Source organism: Schistocerca serialis, chromosome 1 (genome assembly GCF_023864345.2).
Source record: "Schistocerca serialis cubense isolate TAMUIC-IGC-003099 chromosome 1, iqSchSeri2.2, whole genome shotgun sequence".
Classification (NCBI taxonomy): Eukaryota; Metazoa; Arthropoda; class Insecta; order Orthoptera; family Acrididae; genus Schistocerca; species Schistocerca serialis.
Window position 1 is genome coordinate 518,730,984 of NC_064638.1, and position 23,067 is coordinate 518,754,050.

At 43.4% G+C, this 23,067-nt stretch overlaps 1 protein-coding gene across 3 annotated transcripts in view; it reads left to right on the top strand.

Annotated features, from left to right (window-relative positions):
* The first annotated feature begins 755 nt into the window (after positions 1 to 755).
* LOC126474316 (probable ATP-dependent RNA helicase DDX60) overlaps positions 756 to 23,067 on the top strand; it is a 228,203-nt gene continuing 205,891 nt past the window's right edge. The window contains exon 1 of one of the 3 annotated variants that reach the window (XM_050101799.1): positions 756 to 869. The gene's annotated coding sequence lies outside the window, so the exon portion shown is untranslated. The remainder of the gene's footprint in view (positions 870 to 23,067) is intronic. The other 2 variants (XM_050101792.1, XM_050101785.1) reach the window with 2 other exon arrangements.

Consider the following 23,067-nt stretch of genomic DNA (forward strand, 5'->3'; position numbering starts at 1 on the left):
ATCTTGCCAGTATTGATATCGATAGTAGGCAAAAATCGATTCCAGGGATGGACGAATTACCTGTATACATAATTAAGTTTGTACAGAGCCCTCAGTGCACGAGTCCTGCTCGCACATGGCCAATTTTTTAGCATACTGTCGTCCATATCACCAATCTCATCTTTGACAGTATTAGTTTCATCATTGGGAAGTTTATTTACTCTTGTATGTTGCTTTAGCCTGTTTAAATTTATTTATTGACTACAGTATTCAGTTTGTTCCACAACTGCTACGCATTCTTTTGAGAAATAATATATCGCTTCGCTGATTTACGCATCTTTGCCCATTACTGATATTTTACTCATTTTCTTGGTTATAGTCCACAACAACTGGTGTTTTCACGCACCTACAGTTCTGTTGACGCTTCAGGTCTTCATTTTCCTCCGTCAATAATCGGACCTCACTTTTCAGAATCTCTATATCACGTAACAGCACTTTTATAATTTCATCTTCCGACTTCACTGCCAATGCTAAATACGTGTACTGTTCTAAACGGCCATTGTAAATTGTCACTAATGTATTTTAAACATACTTTGGCGCATTTTTCAAGTACTGGTAACTAAAAGTTGCACGTAATTCAGAAAATTCCTTTAATTAAACGTTTATGGTACTTCCCTCACGAGTAATAATTGTTTATTTTATTTTGTAGAGCCTTTGGTTTCGCGGATACGAAAATGCCTGTAAATGTTGGCATCCGATTGGCCAGCCTGACTGGTAAATCACCGAAAGACAACTTGAAGAACTTGAAAGCAAGGGACTATGCTGCTAGGCGCGATGAGGGCAACGTAAGTGGCGGGTGTGTCAGTGGAAACTAGCACAAAAGTTCATAGGTACGTTGTTTACATTTTTACCACTAGCTGTAGAAACTCGAATTGTGTGAAGTAGGTGGAGAGTTAATTACGTTGAATGGCTTTAATTCAGTCAATGTTTATTTTAATACTGCATTTTGATGGTAACCTACCTAATAGTTTTGGGCTTGCAATTAACGCGCTGCAATGAAAACTATGTAACTGTTTGAACATATGTGTATTAATGTGTGTGTTGGTATTAGCCATTTAAATCGAGAATGACACCGCGACCGCGGTAAACAACCTGTTACGTAAGTTACGAACAGATGGCAGCATAAGCAACGCTCAGCTTCAGCGAAGATGGTAGATGCCCGACTGCCCGTGGTTGTTCCTGTACAAGTGTACATGGACGCGATAAGAGACCTCAGTTTTTACTGGCGTATGCAACGTTCAAATAACTGTGGGAATGCAGCCGGGTGACAAGTTATTGGGACACGAATGCGATTATTATTTTTTTGTGTGTGTAATCAATTAGTCTTTTCAATAACCTTGAATCAACTGATGAATGCGAGGTGTCACGCAGGCATTGATAAATCATTTTGAATACTTACGAGAGCAAAGGAGAGCATTGAAATTGTTTTGTTAACTCTAAAAGTGCAAATCAACACACCAGTGTGGCATTGGTACGTGATGACACGTAGAAGAAAACTAATTTCTGAGCTTTGTAATTCCTTATAGAGTATTCGTTGTCGATCTGAAATATGTTGCAAGACTACATAACGCGTGTACTTACACAGAGTAAAATCGGCAAAAAGTAGCGAAACAGTCTCTTCGTAGTTGCATCTGCAGTTGCATTTGTTGTCCATTACACGTTGTAAATATGTATCCCGTTTACACAGTGCGTAATAATTGTTGCCCAGTGGTATCGTGTAATTAAGTGTATTGTAAGAAATGACTGTAGGACAAATAATACAAGAAATGTAGCAGCTGTGTATTCAAATTTGCACATTTTGTATAACTTGACAGTGTTCATGCAACAGGTATCTCACACAAATTAGTGGAGTTCGTCCACCACATTTTCGTTTATGTGGTGATGTACATTTTAGTTTGATCCACACTTCTTTCGTAATAAACAGGCTGCAGTGTATTGATGAATGAAAGCTTACTTATCGTTGATTATTATAGACCAATAATTTCTGTCATTGGAAGTGAAAATAATTAAGTTGGAATGTCTGTGCAGTATATGGATGTCACATGCCCTAACAATTTATTTTCTTAACTTTTCTCCAGACACATATCGAAATTTGGAGATTGGCGTTGCATTTCTGTTGTTGTCAGTATCTATTATATCATTGAAAAGGTGCTTTTGCAAGCTGCCTACAAATGTGAAGGAACAAAGTAATACATGCAACTGAATAGGAATAATATCATTTTATCAGTCACCCAGGTCTCCCATAAATTATCCAGTTTTCTAAGTAAGATTATCGAAAATAAATTGGTAGCTTGATGTTTAACTGTGCTTATTGTAAATAATGGGCTTTCACTCTTACAGCTGTTTAATGAGTTACTGTCATTACTTCATATGTGAAGAAAACGGACATAGATTGGCATAAGATGTTGCAGCTGGGATGAAACCTGTGGGGGAGGGGGGGGGGGGGGGTTAAAATGAGCAAACCAATATGAAACTAGTCGGGCAGTAACAGACTGAATTTTCAAAACATAATACTTGGTAGTTGATTCATATGTTACTCAGTGTTGATCTAATATGTTGTTAGTCATCACAAGGAATAGGATTGTTCTAAATGCCTAGTAGTATTTGTTGACAGGGTTGAATGCTTATGACAGTAACTATAAATGAAGGGTATTCTTTGATAGATTTGTTTGTGAGCAAATATATGACAGCTATTTACTCTAACAATGTGTGTACAGTGGAATTTGGAACTTAAATTCTTATCGTTTGATTTTAACACAGCTCATTAAATTTTGATACACGTTTTGTGCATTCAGCAGTTGTCACGTACACCTTTCTGTGAATTAGTAGAGCTTTATCTTTTAATAGGTCATTGAACACTTAAGATAAATGAAACCATTGAATCTCAAATTTTCAAAGTACTGGATGCCATTATTAGCAGACCTTTGTGTCATTTTATTTGCAGATATTATTTCTCTCCCACCAGAACCAAGTGTATTGTATTGTGCTTAGCCTGGATGTACTGGTGTTGAACTTCAATGGTGTTGATAGACATTTTCATTAATTAGAAGTTTTCCAACAAGGGAAGGAGAGGCAGTGCTGTACAGTTCCATATAATTGTGCACCAATGCCCCCCTGTCAGCAGTCAGCACATGAGTAGTAGTATGAAGATTGGGAGGTGTGTTGATTCAAATGGAGAGAGTGAATCGAATTGAGCAATCTACATCTGCGTGGTTACTCTGCAGTTCACATTTAAGTGCCTGGCAGAGGTTTCATCGAACAATTTTCATACTACTTCTCTACCATTCCCCTCCCGAATGGCGCGTGGGGAAAAAGAACACCTAACTCTTTCCGCTTGAGCTCTGATTTCTCTTATTTTATGATGATGATCATATCTCCCTACATAGGTGTGTGTCAACAAAATATTTTCGGATTTGGAAGAGGAAGTTGGTAGTTGAAATTGTGTTCGCTAATCCCTGTATCCGTCGTGACACTCTGTATTAGATCAGGATTATTTGTGGCTAAGAGGTCAAGTGTGTTTTCGCAACCATTTACAATTCATATGGGTTCATGTACTAATTGTTTAAAGCAATTTTCAGAGAAAGCATTTAATACAATTTTGGAAGATATTTTCTGTCTACTACTGGCTTTGAACATGTATCTTCACCAACAAATCAAGGGTCAATTGAAGTCTCCACCAATTATACAATTATAACTGTATGAGTGGGGTACTTATTTGTAATGATATTAAAGTTTTCTTTGAACTGTTCAGTTATTATATCATCTGAATTTGGGGGGGGGGGGGGTGGTAGAAGCAGGAGTTATTTTGGTATGTCTGTTGAGTATAACCTCTACCCATAGTAATTCGCAGGAACTATCTGTTTCAACTTCGCTACAAGATAAACTATTACCAATAGACACAAACACACCACCACCTACTTTATTTAATCCATCCTTTCTGAACATGGTTTGCGCCTCTGTAAAAATTTTGACAGAATTTTATTTCCGGCTTTAGCCAGCTTTCTGTTCCCATAACGATTTCAGCTTCAGTGCTTTCTATTAGCGCTTGAAGCTCTGGTACAGCTACAACAATTTAAAACAACAATATCGACTGTTGTTTGGGCGATTCTCGTTGTTTCTTTGCCCTGTACCCTTTGAGACTGGAACCCTTTTTGATCTTTCCCGAGACTCTAACCTAAAAAAAACCCTAGTCCACACCATACAGCCCCTGCTACCCATGTAGCCGCATCCTGTGTGTAGTGGACACTTGACCTATTTAGCGGAACCCGAAACCCCACCACCCTATGGCGCAAGTCTAGGAATCTACAGCCTACACGGTTGCAGAATTGTCTGAGCCTCTGATTCAGACACTCCACTTGGCTTTGTACCAAAGTTCCGCAATCAGTCCTGTCGACAATGCTGCAGATGGTGAGCTCTGCCTTCATCTCGCTAGCAAGACTGGCAGTCTTCACCAACTCAGATAGCCGCTGGAAACCAGAGAGAATCTCTTCCAATCCATAGTGACACACTTTGTTAGTGCCAAGATTAGCCACCACCTGCAGTAGGCTGCACTTGTACCCTTCTTGGCATCCGGAAGGACCCTTACCACATCTTCATCTCGGATTATTGGATGACTCCCCCCACGTGGTATGCACACGAAGTGCACATTGGCTTTCTTTCCGTCCTTAGCTGCCATATCCCTAAGGGGCTCCATCTCCCATCTAACATTGGAGCTCCCAATTACAAGCAATCCCACCCGCTGCGCTTGTCCAAACCTCTCAGGAAGACCGGCCACTGCCGCAACAGGCAATGCCGCCCTTGCTGGTCCAGAAGTACTTTCAGCAGTGGGTAGTACTTCAAACCTGTTACGGAGTCGTAAGGGTACAGCCTTGTGGCCAGCACCAACTTTTGACTTCCATCCAGGGATTTGCGACCCAACCGTGGTTCACCAATCTCTATCGGGCAAGTGAAGTGCAGGGATGTCTGAATCCAAGGGCGCAGTGGCATCAGAGATCTCAGGCGATGCTACAGGTTCCGGAGGCGCCAAAGCACTCGCCTTGGGTGTTCCAATGTCACCAGCCTGTCGACCACAGCCAACACAGCTTCCAGATGTTTACGGACGGTGGCCAATTCCACCTGAATCCGTACACAACAGGCACAGTCCCTATCCATCCCTAACAATTTTTTTCCTCTCTCTCACCTCACAAGCCATTCAAAACAAATAGATGACTGACAAATATGGGAATTTACACTATATGGGTACTAAAACGCGATGCTACAACTCTCAAATACTATAACATGCCCGAAATTTGTGAATTAAACAGTGCAAGTACCCAAAAACATGCAAAGAAATTAAGAATTAAAGTATAAAACAAGTGAGCTAAGAGTGCGACCGAGCGAGGTGGCACAGTTGTTAGCACACTGGACACCGGCCATCCTGATTTAGGTTTTCCGTGATTTCCCTAGATCACTCCAGGCAAATGCCGGGATGGTTCCTTTGAAAGGGCACGGCCGACTTCCTTCCCTAATCCGAGCTTGTGCTCCGTCTCTAATGACCTCGTTGTCGACGGGACGTAAAACACCAATATCCTCCTCCTCCTAAGAGTGCGACTTGCTGCTGGCTGCTGCTTATCCAATGGCGGCAGGGAGCTCACTGGCTGTGACCAACCGACACTGGCTGTTCAAAACAGAAACAGATGACTGACGACTACGCGAATTTACACTATTCAGATACTAAAACACCATGCTACAACTCTCAAATACTATAATACCCCGAACTACTGCAATGTAGAAATTTATGGCACCAGTTGACTAGAAGAAGGGGCTGTTTGATAGGACACATCCTGGAGCATCAAGGAGTTGTCAGTTTGGTAATGGAGGAAGTGTGGAGGTAAAAAATTAGAGAGAGAGCGAAGTATGAATACTGTAAGCAGGTTCAAATGGATGTAGGTTGCATTAGTTACTCAGAGATGGAGAGACTTCTGTAGGATAGACTAGCTCTCCACAGAGCTTCACCAGATCAGTCTTTATAGACTGAAGACCACAGTAACAGCAGTCTTGTGTGTAGGTTATCAGTTCACACTGTCAGTTCCCTTTGTTTGCTTGTATGTTTGCAACAGTTCAGAAGTGCCTTTGCAGCTGCCCTTCTCCTTGACTCTTGATGTACTTAGGACAGATGTTGCCAGTGGCAAACAACAGATTCAGTAGATTGTTATAAGCATCTTCATTGACTGTGTAAGATTAGTTATTGTGTGTATCTTGAATGACGTCGTTCTGGGATATGATTACAGTTTCAGATTTCTACCGTTGTCTGAAGTTAGATGAGAAGTTTGCTAGAAGAAACTTGTGGTCTCGAGTATCTCATAACAAGAGAGAGATATGTTCTGGTATTTGTGAAGTGGTGTATGCATTTTACTGTAGTTTATAAAACTAATTTCCGAAACACAGTATTTCCTTTGTCTTGTTATTCAGCAGGTTACATGAACAATGCCCACCCCTGATACTGAGTTTTGCCCAAACAATCTCACAGTCAGCTTTGATTTCTGTGTCAGTAGATTTGAGTTTCTTGTCTACTGCTACAAATACACCAACCCCATTTCCCATTTGCCTATCCTTCTCATATACACTTAAATTTTCCTAAAGAGTCTCAGCTATCAATTTCAAGTTCCAACCAACTTTCTGTACCTTGTATTATGTGAATGTCACTGCTTTTCTTGAGTGCTTCAAACTCTTGCACCTTGTTGTGATTGCTTTGACAGTTAACAATTAGGATTTTAATATTCTCATGTGTGGGAGGCATTTTTTTCTATCTTACACTGATACTTCTGTGTTTCCTACAGCTATCATTGTCTAGATTGGACGGAGAGTCACCTACTCTAAAAGACTGTTGTGTGCACTCCACACACTGTGAGCTACCTGAGTAGCAGCCTCTGATGTATAGTACATACGTGACTCACTTGGGGGGATCTTACATTTCTCAACCCTAAGGCGTAGACAAGGGAGTTGCAGCCTAGCTCGTCACAGAACTCTTGAACTCTCTGGTTCAGTCCTTCCACTTGACTCGGAACCAAAGGGCCATGCTTGTTTCTGGGGGCAGTGCTGCAAATTGTGAGCTTTGTTGAAACTCCTCACGTGAGGCTGGTATTCTGGTATTCTCAACCTTCTCTGCCCATCGCTAGAATGACCCAAGAAAGACTTCAGAGCCCAGACAACAGGCATCATTTGTTTCAGTGTGTGCCACAAAGGACCTCAAACTTTTTGGTTAGGGGGATTGTTACAACACCCTGAGTCCTCCCTGGTTCCCATCCACCCTGTACGGGACACCTAGATCTACCAGTGACCAGTGGTGCATACAGAAAAACCTCAAGGAGGGGGCACTAAAGATATCTTGACCTACCTTTACTTTTACTGTAATAAAAAATAATCAAGTCACATGCAAAATTTACGAAAGTTTTACTTAAACTGATTATACACATATACAAGACAATGCCATCTTATGACATGAAAAACTTACAATTGTGGTTCTCTTCCTTAAATGATGAATTCTGTATGCCTATTCTTCCTGGCAAATTCATTCTTCAGTCGTAATACCTCTGCATCTGAATGTAAAGTAGCTTCTTATTAGGCGAATAGTCCATATTTATGACACTACATATCAATGGTTCTCTGTACAAGAAAATAGTAGAATATTTGCGACTTTTCTTGAACAAATGCCAGACAGAATAATGTATCGAGATCACTAGAGTGGCTGCAACTTTTCTCGTAGGTATGTGTTAGCTATCTATGTGCCAGACAGAAATGTATAAAATACGGTGAAACGGACGTGCGTGCTGCATAGGAAAGTACGACTACTAGATAACTTGATTCAGTCAACTGGCGGGGGCATCGCGGATGGCATCGCAGGCATGTATCTGCCACTGACACACCACTTGCAGTCAAGTGGATGGGTAATAGCAGATCCTGTACTTTCTGCAGAGGACACAAGATCTACAGGAGATGGTTTACGGGGCACTCAACTGCGCAGTTATCAGCGCCCATACAAAGTCCCAATTTTTACACAGTCCAATTTTTTTGCATAGTCCAATCAAGCCACTGTCACAAATGATGATGATGATGATGATGATGATGATGATGATGATAACAACACAAACACGCAGTCCCCGGGTAGAGAAGATCCCCAACCCGGCCAGGAATCGAATCTGGGACCCCATGATACAGAGGCAGCAACGCTAGCCACTAGACCACGAGCTGCAGACTCCACAGGAGAGGATAGTACTTGAGTTAACTTTGGTACAGGTATCACAGGCACAAAACTCTCAGGAGCTCTTCCAACGTACCAATTTGCAGCAGCTGCCAATTGTTTGACAGCAGTTAGGGCAATTTCCAGCTGCTTGCAAATGTCAACCAATTCGTTCAGTGTTTGAGAACAGCATTCACAGTGGGGCTGCATTTTGGCTGGTGCAGTGTATCACAAGGCAATGAACACATAACTTTAAATTAACCGTGCTGATTATTTCTTAATCTGTTGAGCTAAAAAGTTGCCAATTCCCTATAAGAATTGAAGGAGATATACAAAACGAGGTTTCTATTAAGGCAACATTAAAACCTGTGGTAAAAATTACTAGTTTCCTAAAACATTTTGATGTTATAGTTGTTAGCAAACTTGATAACAGTTAATTTATGATAAATGCAGATAATATATAGGGCTATTCCTCTTTAAGGGAAAACTTGATGTAACACAATATTTAGTTAGAAATTCTACTTCAGTAACTTAAATCACAAACGCTGATTTGTTACAGATTGCTCATAGGTTATGCAAAGGACAATGCTAAGTTCCAAAAATTCTCAATAACGCACATTTACTTGCATTGATATACAGTGATATTCAGGGGTGATGTGTACTTGGGCTGAACTGTGAACCATAAACATTGATTTTCTGTGAATTAAATTGCGTGTGCAAAAAACCTCGTATCACTAACTTACAAAAATATAGTTTTGTAAATATCCAAAAATTCTGAAACCATCTATTTCTCACATAATTGTGCCATAAAATCAGAGGAACATTGTTTTGAATGAGGATAGACCTACCCTCCTAAAAAATTTTGAAAAAGTTCATTTTAAGCACAGTTGACAATATCAGTACTAGTTTGTCGTGACACTTGTGAATGTTCAAAATTTCACAATACAAATGGGTACTGATACAATCGGTGAAAGACTATGCAGAAGAAGCGACGTGAACAGTAAAATATGCAAATTTAGAACTTTAAATCAACTCGTGGTCTTGTGCAAGGAGCCTCACAGAAGGGGAAATTCTTATGTCAGCTTTTATATAAAAATAAAAATGCATATTGCAGGAATTTTTCACTTAGCTGATTCTATGCACGCTTCTACTCTGGTGTGCCGAAGGAGAAAACTGCAGCCTAAGTTTATTTTTATCAAAATCACTAAAATGTGCAGCACTAACAAAGCACATCTTCTATCTGATCACCCCACTCCCCTGCGTGTTCGGGGGTAAGAATAGGCCCGCGGTATTCCTGCATGTCGTAAGAGGCGACTAAAAGGAGTCTCAAACGTTTTGGCCTTCGTGTGATGGTCCCCTAAGGGATTTGACCACTACATTCAAAATTTTCTGTTAGTGCGTACCATTTGGAGAAAGGCGCCTTATGTGGTGTATTATATATCCATCTTGCCCTAAGATCTGGCACACCCAGTATTGTCATGGAGTTGGCCTTACACCGAGCTTCCGGCCACATCAGCTGCAGTGTGTTCCGGGTAGCATACATGCCCTCCATTGTGCACTTCCATCTTCGCCCTTGAGATACACGTGGATATTCCACACCCAACATCCAGCACGGTAGCCAGTCCGTTGTGGTGGGGTCATCATGTACCCTCTTGGTGGTAGCCCCCTGACTACACAGGGATCGCACTGCTGATGCCTGAGCTGCTACCTCCTACCTCCCCACGTATACCGAGGAGTAGATGCCTATCCCTCTGGGGCATCAGGATTCTCGGCAAAGGCCATCCTGCCAGGTGGTCTTTGATGTGGCTGGGTGGCGCCCGTGGGGAGGGCCCCTGGTCGGAGTGGATGGCATCAGGGCGGATGACCCGCAATGAAGCGTGGTACATCATCTCTCGCTGGTGGCCCTCCACCAGCAGTCTCTAAGCGATCAAGGTCTAACCTCAACGGGAAGAAATATGATCCGAGATCATTTCCCTCCCTGGCCACTCCATGGGAGGAACGTGTGGCTAAAGACAGCAGTGCCGATTATTCACCCCGGTACCTTGTTTGTGCGCGAGTTGTTGGTGAATCATTTATGCCGACCAAGCCTCAGTTTTTTGTGGAGCATTTAGAGGACAAGTTCGGGGAGGTGGAGGGCTTGTCCAAAATACGCTCTGGGTCAGTTCTAATCAAAACAACGTCCTCTGCCCAGTCACAGAGGTTGCTCACTTGTGACAAGTTGGGGATGTTTCAGTCACCATCATGCCCCATAAGAGTTTAAACATGGTCCAGGGTATTATATTCCACAGGGATCTTCTTCTGCATTCCGACGATGAACTATGCGTCAACCTAGAATGATGAGGTGTTCACGTCGTCCGGTGCGTCCATCGGGGTCCGAGGGATAATCAAGTAGCCACCGGTGCCTTCATCTTGGCCTTCGAGGGTGATGTCTTACCCGAAAAGGTCAAGGTGATGATTTACCGCTGTGATGTGAAGCCCTATGTCCCTCCTCCGATGTGGTGTTTTAAATGCTGGAAGTTTGGTCATATGTCATCCTGATGTACTTCCATTATCACATGTCGAGATTGTGTACATCCTTTGCATCCCAATACTCCATGTGCCCCACCTCCTATATGTGTTAACTGCGGAGAACACTACTCCCCCGGTTCGCTAGACCGTAGGATTTTCCAGAAAGAACGCTTAGGATTTTCCAGAAAGAACAGAAGATAATGGAATATAAGACCCTGGACCATCTGACCTACACCGAGGCTAAGCGGAAATATGACGTCGACCTACACTGCTGCTGCAACGACGGTTCTCCCATCTCTTGTGTCGTCGCGTACGGTTGGCTCTATGATCGGTCAGAATCCACCAGCCCCCTTGATTGTGGGGGGGGGGGGGGGGGGGGCACTTCACTCCCTGTTGCTCCAGCTCCATCTACTTCAGGAGCAACACCCCCCCCCCCCTCCCCCCCAACCATCGGGGACATCAGTTCCCACTTCCCAGCCGGAGAAGCGTAAGACTTCTTCGGCTCCTCTCGCCAGGAAGGGGTCCCTTGGGGACTTCCCTTTGCAAGTTCCGACCTGCGGAAAAGCGGACACCCGCAAGTGGCTGAACCGGTCGCTGGTTGTAGGGCCTCACGGTCGTCGTCCGTCCCTGAGACTGACTCAGGGAAGCCCTCCCAGCCAGAACCACCGAAGGCCCAGGGCGAGAAACAGAAGAAGAAAAAGTTTCCCAAGAACCCCGACATTGCGGTGGCACCCGTCCCACTGCTTCATACAACCTCAGCGTCTGAGGATGAGGATGAAGTAGAGATTCTGGTGTCTGCTGAAGACCTGGATCTCACCGGCCCCTCGGACGCAATGGATGTCACTTGCGCGGATACTGAATCGGTGGCAGCAAGTGACCCAGCGGCGTAAACTGCCTCCCCAGACCCTTCACGCCTTTCTCAGCCATGGACAGTACCATCCTCCAGTGGAACTGCAGCGGTTTCTTCCACCATCTAGCTGGGCTCCGACAACTTCTCAGCCTTCACCCTTTCCTCTGTATTATTCTACAAGAAACTTGGTTTCCGGCAATGCGAACCCCCGCCCTCCGTGGCTATCGGAGTTATTATAAGAACCAGGCAGCTTATGAAAGGGTGTCTGGTAGCATCTGCATCTATGTCCTTCACTCCCTTCACACCGAGTCTGTCCCTCTACAAACACCTTTAGATGCTGTCGCTGTTTGGGTGTGGACCCACAGGCTGTTACTATCTGCAGTTTTTATCTTCCACTGGATGGTGATGTCTCACAGCATGTCCTGGCTGCGCTGATAGCCTACCACCTTTCCTGTAACTGGGCGATTTCAATGCCCATAACCCTCTGTGGGGTGGGTCAGTGCCAACAGGTCGAGGCGCCACCATTGAGCATGTGTTGACACAGCTCGACCTTTCCATTTTAAATTATGGTGCCTTCACACATTTCAGTGTGGCCCATGGCACGTACTCTGCCATCGACCTTTCGATCTGCAGCTCTAGCCTCTTACCATCTGTCCAACGGAGTGTGCATGATGACCTGTGTGGTAGTGACCACTTTCTGTCATTGCCACAGCGTCCCTCTTCTGGGTGCCCTTGCAGCTGGGCTATGAATAAGGCTGACTGGGACTTGTTCTCCCCCATGGCTGCTATTGCACCTCTTTCTAATGAAGCCATTGATGCGGTGGTTCGCTCAGTCACCACCGGCATCTTTACTGCCGCAGAATCTGCCATTCCCCAAATCTGGGTCCCCTCGGCAGAGGACTGTGTCTTGGTGGTCACCTGACATTGCTGAGGCAATTAAAGAATGACGGCGGGTGCTCCAGCTTCACAAGCAGCATCCCTCATTAGAAAACCTCATTGCCTTTAAACGGCTCCATGGGCGGGCCCGCTGCATTATTCGCCAACACAAGCAGGAGTGCTGGGAATGGTATGTCTCCACCATTGGCCTCCATATCTCTCCATCGCAGGTTTGGGCCAAGATTACTCACCTCTATGGCTATCGGACCCCTGTCAGTGTCCCTGCCCTGTGTCAACTGACTCCGACATATTTGGAAACCACTTAGCAGGCCATTTTGCTCTGAGTTCCGCTTCTGTGAATTACCCACTGGCCTTCCGCTCCATTAAAGGACGGTTGGAACGTTGGAGCCTTTCATTTCACGCCTGCCATCCTGAATCCTACAATGTTCCATTCAGTGAGTGGGAATTCCACAGTGCCCTAGCCGCTTGCCCTGATACAGCTCCTGGGCCAGATCGCGTCCACTGTCAGATGCTGAAACACCTCTCAATGGACTGCCAGCGACGCCTCCTTGACTTTTACAACCGTATCTGGGTTGAGGGTGAGTTTCCGTCACCATGGCGGGAAAGCATTGTTATCTCCATTTTGAAACCTGGCAAGAACCCATTGGAGGTGGACAGCTACCGCCCCATTAGCCTCACCAAAGTTCGTTGCAAGTTGCTCGAACGCAAGGTGAGCCGGCGGTTGAGTTGGGTATTCGAGTCTCGGGGCCTTCTGGCTCCGTCTCAGGGTGGGTTCCGTAAAGGCCGCTCTGCCACCGACAATGTGGTGAGCCTGTATTCAGTCATCCATACGGCCTTTGCCCACCGTCAGCACCTCGTTGTCGTCTTTTTTGACATGCGGAAGGCGTACGATATAACAAGGCGCCATCACATTCTCTCTATGCTTCATGGTTGGGGTCTTCGGGGTCCACTGCCAATTTTCCTACCAAATTTTCTGTCGCATTGTACCTTCCGCGTGCAAGTCGCGACCTCCCATATTTCCTCCCAAGTTCAGGGTACCACAGGGATCTGTCCTAAGTGTCTGCCTTTTTTTAATTGCAATTAACGGGCTCGCTGTGGCGGTGGGACGGTCTGTCTCAGCTTCCTTGTATGCTGACGACTTCTGCCTCTACTATAGCTCCATTGGCATTGCAGCTGCTGATCATCAGCTGCAGGGCGCTATCCGCAAGGCGCAGTCTTGGGCTGTAGCACATGTCTTCCAGATTTCGGCTGCCAAGACCTGTGTTATGCATTTCTGCAGATGACAAACAGTTCACCCTGAGCAATGGCTTTACCTTGCCAGCAAACGTCTTGCAGTGGTGGAGACACATCGGTTTTTGCGTCTGGTTTTTGATGCCCGGTTAACTTGGCTCCCACATATTCGGCAGATTAAACAGATGTGTTGGCGGCATCTTAATGCTCTGCGATGCTTGAGCCACACCAGCTGGGGCGCTGACCGATCTACCCTCTTACGGCTCTACCAAGCGTTAATCCAGTCCCGTCTGGATTATGGTAGCCTGGCTTATGGTTCAGCATCCCCTTCTGCGTTGCGGGTGCTGGACCCAATCCTTCACAGCAGGATATGACTTGCCACTGGTGCTTTCCGGATCAGCCCTGTGAACAGCTTACTTGTGGAGGCGGGTGTCCCTCCACTGCAGATACGGCACTAACGCTTACTGGCCACTTATGCTGCACATGTTTTTAGCTTGCCCGGGCATCCTAAGTATCGTCTCCTGTTCCCTCAGTCAGTTGTCCATCTCCCAGAACGTTGGCCCCGGTTGGGTTGCACGATCGCGGTCTGCGTCAGAGAGCTTCTTTCAGGGCTTGAGGTTTTCCCCCTTCCACCTCCTTTCCGGGCCCCTCTGCGTACACTCCGTGGTGCGTGCCCTGCCCTTGCCTTCAGCTTGAATTGGCACAGGGCCCGAAGGACTCAGTCCCTCCGGAGGCTTTCTGCCGCCATTTTCTCTCCCTCCTTGCCACATATCAGGACTCTAGCGTTGTTTACACTGACGGTTCAATGGTTGCTGGTCGTGTGGGTTATGCTCTGACTCTAGGGGACCATTACGAACAATATTCATCGCCGGCTGGCTGCAGCGTTTTCACTGCTGAGCTGGCCACCATCTTTCGTGCCCTAGAGTATATCCGCTCCTGCTCAGATGAGTCCTTCGTTATCTGTAGACCCCCTGAGCAGTTTACGAACTATCGACCAGTGCTTCCCTCGCTCTCGTCTGGTGATGGCTGTCCAGGAGTCCCTCCATACTCTTGCCCGTTGCGGCCGCTCTGTGGTCTTTGTGTGGACCCCAGGCCATGTTGGGATACCTGGCAATGAACATGTTGACAGCCTGGCCAAACAGGCCACCAGTAAACCATCTCTGGAAATTGGCCTCCCGGAGACTGATTTGCGAGCCGAAAAGTTTTCCAACTTTGGGACACTGAATGGCACAACCTGACCAAGCCAAACAAACTCTGTCCTATCAAGGAGACGACGACTGTGTGGCGGTCATCCATGTGGGTCTCTCGCAAGGAGTCTGTTGTCCTCTGCCGGCTGCGCATTGGGCACACACGGATGACACACGGCCACTTATTGCGCCGTGAGGACCCACCTCTATGTCGCTGCGGATCTTTTTTGACGGTGTTCCACATTTTGTTGGAGTGTCCCCTTTTAGCTGTGCTCAGGCAGACGTTCGCGCTGCCTGACACGCTCCCTGCCCTTTTAACAAATGACACTGCCATGGCAGGCTTAGTTTTGCGTTTTATTTGGGCAGGGGTCTTTTATCACTTAATCTAAGTATTTGTCTTTTTTTGTGTTGAGTCTGCCTTTGGCCTACAATTGTAGACTGAGTTTTTTAATGTGTTTCTCGGTGGTTGGCTTTTCCTTTTTTGTCTCTTATGGTCGGCCAACCACTGTCACACTCTGTGTGATTTTCATTCCTTTTGTCTGGTCTCTGTCTACGTCCTTCTTGTCCTTTGTCGTCTGCCGTCTGTTCCATTGTTCATTTTATTCTGTGTGGGTGTTTGAAATTTGGGAACAAGGGACCAATGACCATAGCAGTCTGGTCCCTTTAATCCCCCAAACCAACCAACCTTCTGTCTGTTGCAGCTAACTATGCAATGCAGCAGATAATGTATGGATACATGCCCTTTGCAGTACTATCTGTCATTCTTATCAGCTTGTCTAACCTCAGGCTGTCTTATTCTTCACCCAAGGGGACCAGCTAGTAATGGCCAACTACGCACCCAAGCTGATGGCTGACCAGTGCCATCAGTCGTCCACTACTGTAACCTCTGGGTATGCTTCAGGGGCCACAGTAGAGGGTGATGGTGAAACATTCTGTAACAGGGAGCCGCTCAGTCTGTGGGGAATATATTTATTTATTTATTTAACCTGATCAGATTAGGGCCATCAGACCCTCTCTTACATCGTTCCAGCATTTCACACATGCAGCATTTTACACATCATAGTTACATCATGACAGTAGTTTGAATAAGAAAAATCGATTAATGTAATGACAATATGAATAAAGAGCAATGACTAAGACCTAATAAAGTAAGTACTGGTAGTATTTTTACAACAGCTGCTGTACATAAAAATTATGATAAAAGCAATAATAGTAACAGTAAAAGAAAAAAACTGTCAATAGTAATGAAGATTTGTGCAGATGTACATTAATATATTAGTGTATAAAGTAGCTGTTTACTGGTATAGTGAGTTTTGGGGAAGGGAGATTTAAGGAGGCTGCATCAGATAAGAAAAAACTGGGAACTGAGGAAGATCTAGTAGGAAAGAAGGAAGTAATGGGGTGAAGTGCATTCATGTACAGAGGAAGGCATTACTGTTGCTTAAGTAGATACATCATTAATTGTTGTTTGAAGCCAGACATGTTTTTAAGTTCTCTAATATAACGAGGGAGGTTATTCCAGAGCCAGGTTCCTGCTACTGTAAAGGACTTTGAGAAGGTGACTGAGTGATGTAGTGGAACAGAGAGGATTTTATTATGATGGGAATGTGTGTTTCTGACATGTTGTTCAGACAAGAGCGTTAAGGACGAGGAGAGATACGAGGGACAGTGTACATTTATAAGACAGTAGACGAGACAGTGTGTATGGAAATCTCTGCGTTCGTCTGCACGCAGCCAGGACAGTTGTGCATATGCTGGTGAAATGTGATCAAAAAGTCGAACGTCACAGATATATTGGACACGGGCATTCATGACCAGTTCCAGATGTCACGAATCTACCTGACAGAGACCTAGTAGGATAATATCGCTGTAGTCAATGATTGAGAGTATAAGCGTTTGGACTAATTTCTTTTTCAGATCAAAAGGGAAGAGTTTTTTATATTTTTGTAGGGCATGATTTTTTGCACACTGTAGTTACATGCTCTGTCCAATTTAGAATTTCATGGTTTACTACTCCCAAACTCTTTGCTGAGGGAGAGAAGTTGATATTTGTTCCATTTAGGATTGGAGATGGTACGGATTCCTGATGTTTTGGGCTAATGAGCTTAGAGTGACCAACAAGTACATCTTGGGTTTTAGATGGGTTGAGTTTTAGTCCTGTGTTCTGTGCCCATTTTGATAGTGCATCGAGGTCAGTATCGAAATTTTCAATAGCTTTCTTAAGATTGATTGGTTTTGGACTTAGATACAACTGAATCTCATCAGCATACATGTGATATTTGCAATAGATCAGAACTGATGACACATCATTGACATACAGAGAGAAGAGGCCTTGGGGAAAACACTGGTGCTTAAAGAATCATTGAAAATGTCTGTTGTAGATGGCAGTTGTGGATCAATAATAAGTTAGTGATGCCATCATGTCCAGTAGATGCTGATCTAATCTGCATGATGGCATTGTTGACAGTATTGCAAGTGATGTGCTGTAGATAGTGATGTACTACGTGCTGATGAGCTGGATATAATTCTGTTCGTGCCAATCCTCAGGGAAACCTACTTCACTCCAGTGTTACAAAGCTTACCTGAGCAGACAATGTTGTACTGTTGGCAAAGGCACTCACATCGGCTGTCTGCTGCCATAGCCCATTAATGCCAAATTTTGCTGTGTTAATTCCCATTGTGTGGCCATAATCATGTTGAGAATCTTTTCACATGAATCGCCTCAGTACAAATGACAGCTCCGGCAATGCCTTTTTATACCGTATCTATGCCATACTACTGCCATCTGTATATGTGCATATCGCTATCCCATGACCTTTATCACCTCAGTGTGATATGCTAGCTTGTGCGGATGCTGCTTTGTGGGAAATTGTGAATGGCCTAGATACCAGTGCCTACTTCTGTACTTAATCCATCTTGCAACGAGCAATATTCAAATGGCAGCTGCAAAATTATCTTCTCAATAGGACTAAATAGACTCTTTACAGCCAGCTTACTGCAATACAGGAATATGTGAGTGGTTGGATCATATGAGAGAGGTTAGCCACAAAGCTGCCGATGCGCCAATTTTAAAATCTACCTCCCATCTGAAAAGATGGTCTTTTCCATGGTGGAACTGCAGATTCTTAATCTCCAATGACGAACAGCAGAACGATACTATGAAGATTCTGAAACAGTCTACCTGCTGAAAATGTAGCAAAATTTCACTTATTTAGAACCAGGGCCACGAAGATTTTCCAGAAGAGGAGTGAGGTCCTGAAATGGATTTCTGAGCTGAACAAATAATTTCTGTGAAAGTACAAATATTTCGAATCGCTGCTATATTGAATAGTAACTTTCTAGTTTCCACTTCCAAAGGTACAACTCGGACAAAGGCAGAACACTTTTTTTGCAAATGACTTGTTCAGTCGGATGAAGTGTCACTTTCCATCAGTGTTGTGAAGTTGCAGAGAGGAACAGTCTGTATTTTATGTCTTGCAGCACAGAAGTCCATTCACAGTGTTGCACTGTTGCCTGCAATTCTTCACCTGTGGAGGCTAAGATTCAGTGAAGTATGTTACACCATCTCTACTTACATTCGCAAGAAACCCCCTCTAAATGCTTTCAGCAGAATGGCCGCCACCTTGACTCCTGCAGATAACAATCTTAATAACCTTTCTAAAACCAGGGAAAAGTAATATTTTTGCTAGCAGCTTTTGTAGACTCACTTTAAACACCTTGCATGGGAATGGCTCCTGAAGAAATTGCTTAGTGTTGTGTTGTCTGAATCCTCTTGGGGAGGTGACAGCAAAGGAAAACTTCTTTCACAGACAGCACCTTGCAGAAATGTTCTTCGATGTTGAGTAAATTTACAGTAGCACTTACAGGCAGAATATTATCAAGCCACTCTATGAACATTAAATACAACTCGGAGACATATACCAATGGGCTGCTTGTGTCAAGCAAATGCTATATTCATGAAAAGTGTATTCAGCATCATTTCTTTTGCCACTGACATTGCATCCGTAGTAAGGCTTGGCAGCACAATGATGATAAAGAGGTGGGAAAAATGGATAGAAAAGAACAGGTTTTAAAGTAAGGTAAATTAGAATGTCAGTGGTGCTTATTGCAGGATTCTAGTGTGAATCATTTACGAGATATCGTACTTTGAAAAGTTTCCGCACTGACACTTGGTTGTGCCATTCAGCTGTGTAATTGCTATCCACAATGTTGTTATATTTAATTACATTGTGTTTATGTGTTCCTTCAGTTCATGCAACTTGCTAGTCCATTAGTATGTGACAGTCCAGGTAATAGCTTGTGAGTGGAAGATGGGATTTATCAATGCAGAAAAAGCCGACATGCTCACGGTGTACAGAGATTGTCAAGAGGAATGCTGTTTGTTCTTGCAAGCTGTATGTGGCAGTATATTCCAGTAGATGTCAACGATCTCAGCAGTTACGTGAAAGTGGTAGTGTAACATCTAGCTGACATAACAGAAGAAAACAAGTGATGAGAGAAGAGGGGGGAAATTAATATGCTTGCTGCTGTTGCAGTCGATCCACATGTTAGCCCCCGCACAATCGCACAAGGAAGTGGCATGTGTCAGGCAAGTGTCCTATGTGTTCTTCATTGACATAGGTTCCATTTCTATCACATCTCTCTCCATCAAGAGCTGCATTAAAATGATTATGACAATCATGTTAATTACTGTACATGGCAGTAAGACAGGATACTTTAGATGTATCATGTATCTTGTTTAGTGATGAAGCCATCTGTACCAGTCATGGCCGGATAAACCACGGAAACATGCACTATTGATCTTTTGACAATCCTTGAGAGATTTGTCAGGTGGAATGTCAGTCCATGGAGTATAAACGTGTGGTGTAGGATAATGAACCATCAGCTCACAGGCCCATTTTTCGTAGGCGGAACACTGAATGCACACAAGTATCACAGCCTCCTAACAGACCATCTTCCACGGATGCCAGAGGACGTTCCTCTGCAGACTAGGAGGAACCTGTGGTCCCAACATGATGGCTGTCCAGCCCATAGTGCACGAAGTGCTGCAGTATGTTTTCACAGATTGTTTCCAAATTGTTGGATTGGATGCAGAGGACCTGTACTTTGGCTAGCATGTTCCCCGGATTTGATGCCTGTAGACTCTTTTCTGTGGGGAAAGGTGAAAGATTCTGCCTACAAGGACATACCAACTACATCCGCTGATATGCTATAACTTATTACTGTATCCTACTTGGATATCTCCGCTGAAATGCTAGTATGTGCGCAGCAGTTGTTCCAAACCAGACTGGAACTTTGTGTTGCCGCTGCCAGTGGTCATTTTGAACACAACCTATGATGGTCAGTTGTCTTGTTAGAATCCACATAACTAGTGTATGCACTTGTGTGGTTATTTAGTGTGTGCTAACATAGGTATTGTACAAGTGTCAGTGTGGGAACTTTTCAGGATACGATATCTTGTAAACGACTCACACTAGACTCCTGCAACAACACCACTGACACTCTGATTTACTCTTTTACTTTGTTAATGTTAATAGGAATTTTCCCTTTTGAGAATGTGCATGTTTGCACAGAAAACTGTTGATTGGCTATCTGACTACCAATCCATTCTGTGAAAACTGCACACCAATAGCACTTTCCATTTTCTCAATATTTGAGGTGCAAATTTTAGATGATTCGCCCAGTAGATGTGTTTTGATGGCAAATGAAATTGGCTACCATATTTCAAGGAATAGAAAGCCACAGGTCAGAAACCACTGAACATCCTCAGTGCCTTAGCATACAAATCTGGGGAGCTTGACTACTCTTGCAGTTTTACAAGGCATTTGTTGTTGCTTGATTACCACACTTCGCAAGGTGCTGCATGCACCTGCAGAACAGGCAACAAAGTGAGCACGCGGTGCTCAGGAAAGCACTACAATTGGCTGGCAGCTGGCCCCCCGACTTGTCGAAACATCAATCGCAAAGTAATTTTAATCACTTAATGTGTGTCCGTAAAATGCCATGACATTCAGATTGTAACTAATGACTTTTTCATTGTACTGAAGCATCTTATTCGTATTCGGCAATGAATATCTGATTTTTACTGGAAGGCAACAACCAAATAATGGAATACTGCTAGCTACATAATCTTGCTGTATGAGGAAGACAAATAAGATGATGTAGAGCTATGGGTAGGGTATGAATACAGTCTCAAAATTGCATTACAAACTTATATAATCATCTTTCATTGGTCTATGCTCATCGTCACAATAGACATGATGGTAAATTTTAATTCTGGTATTGTTATGTTAAAATGAGAAATGAGATACCTTATTTAGATTAAACTCTTGCTAGCTACCAATAAACTGTGCATACTGTATCCTTCATAACATGCTCGTAAAAAGAAAAGGAGGAAGGAGGTTGTACATCCTTTGACTTTAGAGGTATCCTTGCAGTTCTCTTCATTCAGTTCTCAATGTGTTAAATGCAGGACAAGTGACTCGAGGGAAACCTGTTAAAAGATAATTTCAGAGTACGTACCAAGAATAGGTGGTACATTAGTCCACTAATATTTTTGTGAAAGAAGTTAGAACACAGTAAGGGAATTAATGAGTATTTTAAATGTTTGTTGCGCACAAAACACACAGACACATGTAGAGACCCGACTCCTTACAGTGTCATCCCTGCCAGCGATAGCAAGATTTAAGACGGAAATGCTGCAGTGTTAATTGCAGATTAAGGATATTTTTATGCACAATACTCCATGTGTAGTGTTTATGAAATAATTTAAAATGATGGATGAAATGTGTTTAATAACATTCAGTGTTTTTATTAAATCCAACTACTTGGTCTGATTTAAGTGTATCATATTAACAGAGACAAATGGATTCTCATGTCTTGTGACCTTGTTGAAGTTTCAGAATGATTCGTGTATGTCTGCAGTGGCAGGTGGACTGAAATGGATGTGTGTAATGGATTAAATATGTAAATGGAGTTGAATTACCAATCCCACTCTTTTCATTCTATAGGCAGTTCCTACATATTAATCAATTTTATGTTGTATACTTTTCTCCGAAGTGTGCTGGTATATGCTGCACAGTAGACTGTTAAACAGAATGTATAGTAGAATGGTGTTGCAAACGAGATGTGAAAGAAAGAAATATCTAAGACCACAAGAAATGGTTCCATTCAGGTTCAGGACAGAGAAGGAATGGATACCATGGCTAATACTAATAGGAAATTACATTATATTTGAAATCTGAAAAAAAAGCAACCAGTGACAGTTAAAAAGGGAATAAATGGGCAATGTACGACTAAACGAAATGAAACCAACAAACATTATAATGTTATAATGAAGTAAATAACAATAGGTTGACATTTATAAAGATCAAAATGTAATTCGTAATAAATTATTAGAACTGCATACAAATGTGTTGGATTGCAGTAAGACAGTAATTCCATTAGGCTTATGTGCCTTGAACATAATGATGAAAGTCTTATCATATACATGAAAATTCTAGTGACTTGGTGTAGTGTTCGAAACTTTGGGTATGGTCAGTTTTCTTCCCTATATGGAGTGTGTTCAAAAAGTATCAAATCTTTTGTTGGCAGAATTACATGTATTGATTTGGAGGTACGTCTACATACATACTCCACAGGCTACCGTATGGTTCATGGTGGCTACCGTATCATTTTCTTTCCTGTTCCACTCATAAATAGAGCTAGGGTAAAATGACTGTCTGTAAGCCTTTATATGAGCCCTAATCTCTCTAATCTTGCCTTTGTGGTCCTTACATGAAATTTCCATTGTGGCAGTATAATCACTCTGCAATCAACCTTAAATGCCAGTTTTCTAAATTTTATCAGTAGTGCTCCTCAAAAATAACATTCTTGGAATCCACAACTGGGATTTGGTGTGCTGCTGACGGTGAAAAAACAGTGAGAAATGCCTTTTTGGCTGTTTCCTCAGGAATTGCCCATGAATTTATGCAAATGCACCATTTATTCATTTATTCATTCATGGGAATACCCATCAGTTTAATTAAATCATGGGTTTATCATGAGTATTCCCATCACCAATCAGTTTATTTAATTTTTACATGCATATTTTACATGTATAAGTAGAATAATTTCAAACCTCTGTATCTGGGAAAGGG